The following is an 11081-nucleotide window of genomic DNA, read 5'->3' on the forward strand; positions in this document are numbered from 1 at the left end:
AAGGAAATAATAAATCTGAGAGAACTGATGTGTTCAGAGGGAGCATGGCTTTGACATCTTAACTTCAAACTTTAGCCTTCAGAATTATAAAATAATACATTTCTATTGTTTTAAGCCACCCATATTTTGATACTTTGTTACTGCAGGCCAAGGAAACTAACACAGCTTGTAAGGATCACGCAGCTGCTGTTTGTATTGTGATATTTATATTAAGTGGATTTATTAACAGTGGTCACATTTGAGGACTGGAGTTAGAGAAAGGAATTCTTAAATTCACATACATATTTTATTTAAAAATAATGTTATTTTAAGAATATTTAAGTAAATTATATATGGTAAAATAGCTTCATGTTGTATTTTAAGGATAACTTAAATACTAAAAAATTAAAGTAACTTCTATACAAGGATAAAAGAGTGTACCTGTCTGTAGAATAAGTAAATAAGAGCTGTACTAACTAGTCAAATGAGTATAACTAAGATTTTAACACTGTTAAAAATGACATAATCTTTTCCCAATTTCTATTCGATAATTTATAACTTTTGCTGAAAAAGTAAATCAAATATTTTAATTTGTAGCTTGTGATTAGATAATACATTTAATTTTTCTTTAAAAAAACTAAGGAAGTAAAGGTGGAAATCTTTGATGTGTTTTTGTTTTCCCTTTCCCAGTGCTTTCCATTCTTAATTCTACTCACCATGTTACTCAAAACAGGCACGACTAATTACCGAATTTCAGTATAATCAAAATGCTAGAAGGAAATAAAGTACCTTAATGACATGTCTTAAGCCTTCCAAACCTTGATAGTGTAAACCAAAAAGCATCCGAGACAGGACTCAATCAATTCAGAATTTTATTTTGCCAAGCTTAAGGATATGCCTGGAAGAAAGAAACACAAATCCACAGGAACAATCTATGGTTCATACCTTTTTAGAAAGATGATTTTGAGGGCTTCAGTATTTAAAGGGGGAAAGCAGGCTGGAGGGGAAAGAGAGAGGATATGGTCCCATTGCTGACTCCATATGTTGCAAGAGAAAAGGAGCAGGCTGGGGAATAGTCAATTAGGTAATCCTCTTACGCTCAATAAATTGGCACTTTACATAAGGTGAACATAGAGTACCTACCTATGGAGATATCTGACCTTTTATCTGTAGCTATTAGCTTAGGAACAAAAGCGAGCAGTTTCTTGCATGACTCAGCGTTCAGCTTACTTTTTTCCTTTTGGCTTAGTGAATTGGGGTACCGAGATTTTGTTTTTTTTTTCCACAATGGGAGAATCATAATGACAAATTTATAAATATAATATATAATTTTTCTTACCCTTTGTGAAATTCATTTAAATTCCTAAAATTTTATGAGATTAAAATACATTTAGTAACAATCAACTTTTTTAATATAAAGATTCTAGAAAAGCTTAAGGTACATTATTAGCTATGGTCATTCATTCTGTCTTGAAGTTTAATAGAAATGCTTTTTTCAGCACCGAACTGTGATCTTCAGGACCATCCTTCCCTCCTTTCCTCTCTCCCTCTCTTCCTTCCTTCTTTTTCTCTTGTTCATTCTTTCATTCTTCCTCTTTTTTTGAGGCGTTGGAGTAGAAGGGTAGGCATATACAATTGTGAGGTCTGGAATCTACTTCATATAAGGACAAGGAGCAACTCTGGATAAAAAGAGAGTAATATACATGCTTTATTTGCCTGCAACTTGTGGGAAAGAGCATCAGAAGGCAGGAGAGGGACTTGGAAGGGGAAGTGAGAGAACATTGAAGATAAATCCCACTTCTTCTGTGGTTTTTTACTAGGGTGGATACTCATGTACTGACAAGCAAGTATCATCTTTAGCAGACTCTATCTGAGATAATGATCTGCTTTTATTTGTCACTGATTTTACTTTCCACAGGGTATCAGGATAAGGAACCTTCAAATCATGCATCACATTGAATCTCTTGGTGGCAAAGGTAGCATGGAGGTGGCACATAGCATCTGTGGTACAGGTAGGAGATTGCTAACCCTTGTTCAAGATGACATTGATAGGCAAATAGCCAGGAATATGCTTTTCTCTTGGAAGTGCCTACTCCACTTACTCTGAAAGGCTGACTCCTCACGATTCAGATCTCTGCCTACATGTTACCTTCTCAGGTAGATCATCCCTGAACAGATTCCCACCCCCATCCCATATACCTTATTATTCTGTTACAGTACTCTATTGGTTTCCTACATAGTACTTAATATAATTTGTGCTTGTCCATTTTTTTGTTTACTTACATATTGACTAATACATTTATTTACTTGTTTGTTACAAGTAAATAATGTCTTTATAAGAGGAATATGCCTTTTTAGCTCTCCAACATTTGCCCAGTGTTTATCGCAGTACCCGGAGCATAGCAGTTTCTCAATAAATATCAGTGGAAAGGAGTAATTTAAAATTTAAATTTAAAAAATCCAAACATGAGGCTGTAATTCTTATTGTGATTCTCAAAGATCCTGATTACTTGGTCGGGATTTTGATGGAGAAGCAGAAAGAGAGACAACATGTATTTCTGCCTCCAGATTAAGTAAATATTGTAGAAGAAGGAAAATAATTATTTCATTTATTAATCCTAGCGTGCATATTTGATATCTCTTAATATTAAAATAGTTCCTGCTATCTCTTATATTTGTAATACTCCTCATGTTTATTTATTGCAAGTATATATTAGCACTTATGGTATTTCAAGAAATAGGTAGTACAGGAGATCCAATGAGATGCAAGACAACCTGCCTCCTTCCTAAAACTGAAAACATGTTAGTAAACACTGACTTGGAGTTTTTTCATAATGGCATCTTAAATTGTATTTTTTTATACATGCTTTTTTTGGCATACTTAGATACAAAGACTATTCTTCACTTCCATAAAGAATTATGCTTTCTCTTATTTTTTTTGAAATCTGTGTCTTTTTGGCTTGTGTTTTCTTACCTTTGGTAGAAACATGGATATCAAAACATTTTACCTTTAATTTCACTATAAAAAATAACAACTGTTCAAATGCATGTAAGCAGCAACTGACATTTGGCCTCAGTGATGAGGCAACAACAGAGAACAGCAGAACTTGGGAACCTGCAGAAGACATGCACCAAATAAAGGGCACACTACCCCTGCTACTCTATAATTTCAATGTTTGTCAGAGCTCACATTTTCAAGAGAACTAGAAGTCTAGATTTCTTTTAACATGAAATGATCTGATTTTTAAAATGTTTGGGGGCTAAATTAAAAAACCAACAAAGCATATGTGGCAACACTGTAGTAACAGGTCAACAAATATTATGTTAGACCAGATTTAGCCCTCAAGATGGCTGTTTCCTCCATCCTACTGGGTACTTTTCATTTTCAGCAGAGAGAAACTTTGACCACTAACACTTGGGAATATTTAAGGGGAATAATGACTGTCTTGCCAGTTCCTTTCATAGACCATAACAGGTACTTAATAAATAGTAGTTGAGTGGACACACTGAATGCATAAGTCATTCACACGTTGTTACTGTGGTTCAAGAATTAGAACAATTTAGTGTATATGAAGAGAGAAAATTGGACAATAAAAATTATTTACATATTTTGTAACCATAACAGTTAACAACTTCAAGCACTTTCTCTGTGCTAGGTACCATGCAAACACTTTATAAGGATCACTCCACCAATTCCTTATAATGATTCTATGTGGTAAGACTATAGCTGTCCTTTAACTTATCCAGAGCTGGTAAGCTGCAGAGTTAATAAGAAAGATATAAAATAATTCTGACACCAAGGCCCATGTCTTAATTGTTATTATTTTATGTAAATTTGTATTGAGGAATAACAAGCCCACAATAAAGACCTAAGAAACAGGCAGTGTTTTGTTTTGAAAGATGACTGTGGTTTTCAAGTAGGTAATATAAAAGGACAGAAAATGGAAAATGAGAAATTTTGAAAACCATGGGACCTATGGAGAAATTGTAGGTTCAGAAAGAAAACACAAGGACCCAGAATAAGATGAAGGACTTGCCCTAGGGAAAATCAATGAAAAGCTGAGTGCTCAGAATCAGGAAAAATGCTGTGTAGGGTAGTTATTTTCAATCCTGGCTGCATATTAGAGTCATTTTCGGGAGCTTTTTAAAAAGCATCTATGTGCTTGGTCCCAGCAGCAGAGTTTTTTTGAGGGGAGAGAGACCAGGACATCAGTATTAAAAATAAGACTAAACAATACAAACACTTCAGATGATTCTTAAGTGCAGTCAGATTAAAATTTCTGCTTTAAATTACCCAGTAACATACAAACTGAACTCCTAAGGCTCTACAAAGTTGCCTCAAATTCTCCGAAGAGTGAGCAGGATTCCATGCTACTCATTCCCTTCAATCTCATTGGTTCATTTTTATCTGTTTCATATACCAGACTTCTGTATAAGATTTCACTTGAAAAAATAGTTCTGCATTATAAATAATTCAAAACAGGTTTTTAATTTTCCCATTTCTCTCGGTTTATAATAGGTAATTGACATAAAGGGGCAAATACAGTGACTTCCACAAAACATGTTGACCTCAAGAACACGTTACGGTAGCTTCGATCAGAGACCAGGTAGATACGTATGAGGTTGATGGCACTGGAAACTAGAATGCTGCTTCAGTGCTACCCACGTTCTCCATAAATGTCCTAATCAGTAGTGGCCCTGAGATAACAGAAAAGAGAATATGAAAAATGTATTATTTATCTTTCCAATCTTTGAAACTTCTTTCAACTCTGTAAAGTTGCAGTGGATACTGAGTACCAACTTGCCATTAAGTTTCACACATAGGATTCTTTCCTGATGCCATGTAAGTTTTCAGAGAAAAGTAAAAGAAAAAAATATATCATGAAAGAAGAAGAAAAATAACTTAGCAAAAAGAATTTGGAAATGGGAAAATAGAAAACAAAACAGAGATTTTAAAATATTGCGACTGAAAATATTTGAAGAAAGTGTAATACAATATAAATTAAGAGACAGGCTAGAAAATTGAAAGGCCAAAAGATAAAGTTCTATAAAATAGTTCCTTTCATTTACTGATATCCAGTTAGTGCAGAGGTTGCCATTGGGTAAAACATCATCACAGAGACAAGATTTGTCTTCTAATTACCATGAGCTGGTTTGATGCTACAGTTGAAAAATATTGAGCATAAATTATAGGACAATACTTCCATAATTGTATAATTTTAAGGCTGAAGGTGACTTTAAGTGTTCTTTTATCTGCCTTTATTATCCCTAAGTAGTCATCTAGTTCATGCTTGATTAAAATGTTTATTAAATGGTTTCTATGGGCTAAGCATAATACTAAGTAATGAGGACCCAAAGGCAAATGAGACAGACCTAGTTATTCTATGTTTCATTATATTCAAGTTCATGAAACAGATAGAAGGCAAGTAAAAGTATTAAAAGGGGGAATAAATAGGGTGCTTTCAATAGAGAACGAATGGTTAAGAACTGTGAATAATTCTAGACAGGGCGGTCAAGGGGTGATGGTGGATAAATATTTCCAGTGGTAAGAAAGCTCTATTTCCAGAAGCACTGCATTCCTCGAGGAAAAGAAAGTATGGAAGTTCAAGGCACTGAAGTCCAGAAAGGCTCAAATAGATTATATCAGGTGTGGTGTGCGATGAGACTGGAATGGGCCTTGAGAAGCATATTAAGAAGTATACATTTTATTGAGAACCCACTTAAGTTGAAACTCCTAAGTTGACTTGAATTTTATAAAGTTCTTATTGTGTTATAAAGAATAAACTGGAGAGAAGCACGTTTTCATAATACAGGTGAGAAATGATTCGGGCTTGGACTTAGAGTGGTGCTAGTGGAACTAAAGGTGAGTGGATTGATTTGAAACATATTTAGAAACTAAGACTTAATTATTTGTTGATATTAAAGGGTAAGGGAAAAAAAGTAGTCAAGAATTACATTAAGGTTCCCAACATGAGCAAGTAAAAGGTCAGTAGTGCCACTTATTGGCTGATTGGTTGTAGTTTATTACATGTTAATTATATCTCAGTAAAAGTGTTTTTAGAAAGCCAAAAGGAGATTCTGTCAGACAGTAATAAGTGACAGTGATAGAGCAGGCAAAGTGATTGACAGTTCCTTGCAATAGATGATATGAATGTGGTGGATACCATTATGTAGGTTGTTACTACATAAGGCATCTCTGATGAAGTGAAACATAAATTTTGATCTTAATAACAAAAAGTCAGTTTTACAAAATTTCAGGAATGTTTTTCCCAAGTCAAGGAAGCACCTAGGGAAAACTTTGGTGACAGGAGGAAATCTGATTTTTGTAAACACAGAAAAAAATAAATATGGCTAAAGCTCTAGGACTCGGAGTAAATGGGATCAGAGATGAATCCAGAATATACGGGGCTGTCTGGGGTGTAGAGTGGTGTCATGTACTAAGATTTCAAAAAAGAATCCTGGAAACACATAAATTTTAGTTTAAAAGAACAAAAGACTAAACAAACCAAAAACCCAGAGAACCAACTTAATTGTGTGAGCCAATTCCCATAATAAATCTCCTCTTACATATCTATTATATTCCTTTAGTTCTGTTTATCCAGAGAATCTTAATACACACTAGAACTTGAGAGAAAGGTCCAGTCGGCACATAGATGTGGTAATTGAAGAATGGGATGAAGTTGGCAGAAAGTATGTAGAGTGAAAATGAGCCTGGGCCAGAGCCCTAGGGAACTCAGCAAATTTCAGGAAGAGATAGAAGAGTCAATAAGGAGCATCCAGAACCAAAGGAGATAAAAAGGAAGAGGGTGTATCATAGAAGCCAAGAGAGGAGACAGGCAACACCCAATTTAACAAGGCCATCTCAGATGGCGTTGACTGCTATGGAGAGAAATCAAGCAGGTTAAACAGGAAACTAAGACAGCTGGGTAGGAAGCGCACATTGGGTTTTTGTAGCAGTGTGGACAGAAGGGAGAGTCAATCATGCCAATATTGCAGTAAATAGTGTCAAATATTGCTGAGAAGTTAAGCAAGATAAGGGCTAAAAAGTGACAGCTATTTTGTGATGGGAAAATATGCAGCGGTTAAAAATGTTTTTGAAAAATAATTGACTTGGCAAAATGTCTATAACTGCAAGTGAATGAAGCAGAAATTTATATATAGTATTATTCTAAATTTGAATAGTAATTTAATTGACCAGAAGGAAATATACTGTTTTCAGGGTCTCTCTACATGGTGGGATCATAGGTGAAACAGTCTGGCTCTTTCTCCCCACCCAAATCTCATCTTCATTGTAATTCAAATTGTAATGCCCACGTGTTGGGGGAAGAACCTCGTGGGAGGTGATTAGACCATGGGGGTAGTTCCCCCATGCTGTTCTCATGATAGTGAGTGAGTTCTCATGAGATCTGATGGTTTTATAAGGGGCTTTTCCCCTCTTTGCTTTGCACTCTCTCTCCTGTCACCTTGTGACATAATTTTAAGTTTCCTGAGGCCTTCCCAGCCATGCAGAACTGTGTCAATTAAACCTCTTTTCCTTATAAATTACCCAGTCTTGGGTATTTCTTTATAGCAGCATGAGAATGTACTAATACAACAGGTAACATTTATCATCATCTATATACTTTTCAAAATTTCTGCGGAAATGTTTAATTTATAAAAGCAAAATAGCTTTTTAATATGTTAAAAAACATAAAGAAGTAAATAACTATCCAAAAAGCTGCCACACAGATATAAGTACTATTAATGTTTTGGCAACATCCAAATATTTTTTTCTACACATATTCTGGATAGCATTTATTGAGCATTCACAACATATAATGCACTGTGCTGAGAAGTCTTGTAAATGTGTAAGATTTTATAATCTAATACTATGCTGCTATTGACCTGAGATACTGCATTTCTAACAAGTTTCCAGGTAATGCCAATGCTGTTTTTCTGAAGGCCATACTTTTCAATAAAAGTGTTGTACATTAAAATATTGTTATATGGAGGTCTGTGAAGGGAAAACAGTGCAGGGAGGGGAAAGAAAAAAGGAGACTTGGGCTTTCCTTTCCTTGAGAATCAATTGTCAGATGCTTAGAATTCATTATGCTACATTAAAGCTCAATTGGGAGAAATAAGTAAATTGTGGTCTCATAACATATTGGGGATAAATCCACTATGAAGGCAGACTACTTCCTCATTTGAAAGGTAGCAAAATTGAAGAACTTTAGTTACTGAGTCCTTCCCATGCATATTCCATTCTTCACTTAGTGTTTTAATTCTTGTTTCTTGCCTTTTCTACATCCATCCCATAGCATGTAAAGTATAATTATCTTCATTGTTGTATTTCCTAAATCATCAGTATTTGTTATAATTTCCTCTTTGACCGAAAGATTATTTAAGAACATTAAAAAAATTCCAAGTACGTGATTTTTCAGGGTTGAAAATTATTATTTTCTAGGGTTTTTTTTTTTTTGTAATGTGGTCATGAGTGCTTTCTAGAAATATATTAAAAGTTTTCTCTACATTTGAGTATAAAATCATTTAGAAATGCTTCAGGATAATTTGAAGAGAATGCAAAAATAAGGTAGAAAAGTAATATATATATTACACACATATTTTAACTATTTAACTACCTTTTATCTCTTAACTTCCCATTTACTTGATTTATCAAAGGCTGTAACTGCGCTGGGTTGGTGGCTCACATTTGTAATCTTAGTGCTTTGGGAGGCCGAGGCAGGAGGATTACTTGAGCCTAGGAGTTGGAGACTGCAGTGAGCTATGATGTTGCCACTGCATTCCACCCTAGGCTACAAAGCAAGACCCTCTTGTCTCTAAAAAAAGAAATCATAAATGTTGAAGTCATAGTCCAACATATTTTTTTGCTATATTCTCTTTAATAATACATACAGAAGGATTACTCAATAAATTTTAAATACATAAAATGCAACAATTTAAACGTACATGTTTTTAAATAGATGTATATCGATGTACATAAGTAAAACTATCACCCACATCAAGATCTGGAACATATATTTTATATATTAATGTCATATTATTTACCATATAGTTTGTTAAATGTTACATCCTATATTGTATGTTTTACATAAAATGTCTTATGTTTAGATTTTAAGAAAAATGTTGCTATTTCTATGATTTATAGTTTCCATTATCTTTAAACTCTTTGATCATTTGCTTTATACAAATGTATCTCAGGTTAGAGATTGATTTTTGACCCAATTTCAATTGTAATAGGGCTATTTAACCAGTTTATAGGTCATCTGTACTGTCAATCTACTTTTTGCTAATTTTAATGTCTTTTTGCTATTTTTCTTTTTACCACTTCTTTTCCAAACATTGGAATGTATATATTCTATTTTTGTAGTTAACACTTATTTCCATGTCAAATTTACTTGGAACTATATGATTTACTTGGAACTATATGATGCAGTAACTACTGTTTTTCCCCATGCATCATGTACAGAAAATGAGGATGTATCCACCCCCTCCCAAACCAGTGATTTGGAAGTTTCTTTACAGTATCAGTAGTAACATGGACAAACTTGTTATTTTTTTTCCTGCTATACTTAAAAATAAGGGAAATAAAACTGTATTGTTTTCCAATTTTGTCAGATTTGACATTTAGAATGTTATTTGTCAAATCTACAGTGACAAAGCCCTTTTACTTAGGTTTAGCTTAAGAACATGCGTATTTGTATCTACAATACCACATGCTAAAAATAAAACAGTATTTGTCCAATATATTGAACATGTGGTATGCCCTTCCAGTTTAAATGTAAACTGAAATTTTACACCCAGCTTATGTTTCTATTTTTGTATTTAGTTTTAATGCCCTATACATAACAATTTAAACTTAATGCTCCGTAACTAGTTTTAATGCATACCATCAGTTCTTTCATACAATTGCCTCCCTGTTCTTATTTTAATTCAGGTTCTCTGTTAGCTGCAGTAAATCCTTCAGCAAAATTTTCAGGGAAAGTTCTTGGTTGATATACTTTCCTAACCCCTGTATATCTAAGAATGTCTTCCAGTTTCCTTTGTAAAGAAATGATAACTTGGCAGAGTATATAATTCTTGGCTCAGAATTATTTTCCCTTAACACTCTAGATATTGTTCCACTGTCTTCTGGCATTTAGAATTGCAGGAGAAAAATCTGAGGTCGGCCTGACTTTTGCCCCTTTGTAAGTAACCTGCTTTCTCTGACTGGATGCTTGTAAAATGTTTCGTCTTTGAAATTCAAAAACGTCACCCGGGTATGTCTAGATGCTGCTTTCTTTTCATTAAACTTTAAAGGTATCCTGTGAGCCTTTTCCATTTGTAGATCTAGTTCGTTCTTCAATTCTGGAAAATTTTTTCAAGTAGATCCTTTATTGTTTCAGCTCCACTTGCTCTGTCCTCAGTTTCAGGTATTCCTATTATGCATAGATTGTATCTCCTGGACCGGCCCTCTAGATCTCTCTTTTTCTCCTCTTAATTTCTTTTCCCCTTTTCTCTGTATTCTGTGACAATTTGTCGTTTTGCACTTACTTCAGTAATTCGATTTTGTGGCCAATCCAGCGTGCGCCCTTCTGTTAACTCTCTCAACTTCCTGGTATTTTCCAAGCGCTCTAATATTACCCTCTTTATCATCGCGCATAGGTGTTTAAGCTCCTGTATTATATGATTCTCAATCCTTCTTATATCTTGTTTCCATCTCTATATCCGTTTCAAGAGGAGGCATTTTCTCGATTACTTAGCGCTGCTCCTTTTTTCTCAGGGGCGGTATTACGACCTTGGAGACAATAAACATAATTTAATTCCACACAGCCCCAAACAGCCCAAAGATTCCCATTGATAATTATCGACGGCTTTATTAAAATGCTTTATTTTTCTTTCTTACCTTTTCAGTTGCTTTTCTTAGAAACAGGGACCAAAATCAAAGATTAAAGAGGTCCTCTGAAGCAGGGAATGAAATAGACGTTGAAAACTATTCCCGTTACGTCATCTCTGCGCGCCTCACGTCAGGGCCAAGAGCCTAGCGCGTAGCTTTATGGCTGACTCTGCTCTGGCGCTCTAGCCAATTCCGAGGCTGCAAACTCCGCTTCTCCGCTCGCAGTCTG

The 11081-nt window shown here is 34.7% G+C and overlaps 2 long non-coding RNA genes across 2 annotated transcripts in view; one reads left to right on the forward strand and one right to left on the reverse strand.

The window, feature by feature from the left end:
• LOC134730990 (uncharacterized) overlaps positions 1-8444 on the forward strand; it is a 43137-nt gene extending 34693 nt beyond the window's left edge. The window contains exon 3 of the long non-coding RNA XR_010112987.1: positions 1898-8444. This is a non-coding gene — a long non-coding RNA (uncharacterized LOC134730990). The remainder of the gene's footprint in view (positions 1-1897) is intronic.
• A 394-nt stretch (positions 8445-8838) lies between these two features.
• On the reverse strand, positions 8839-11000 carry LOC100983661 (uncharacterized). The gene is made up of 2 exons (XR_157252.4): positions 10862-11000; positions 8839-10753 (listed from the first exon to the last, which is right to left on the reverse strand). It is a non-coding gene; the product is annotated as an uncharacterized LOC100983661 (long non-coding RNA).
• Positions 11001-11081: the final 81 nt, after the last annotated feature.

This window comes from Pan paniscus, chromosome 7 (genome assembly GCF_029289425.2).
Source record: "Pan paniscus chromosome 7, NHGRI_mPanPan1-v2.0_pri, whole genome shotgun sequence".
NCBI classification, from domain to species: domain Eukaryota; kingdom Metazoa; phylum Chordata; class Mammalia; order Primates; family Hominidae; genus Pan; species Pan paniscus.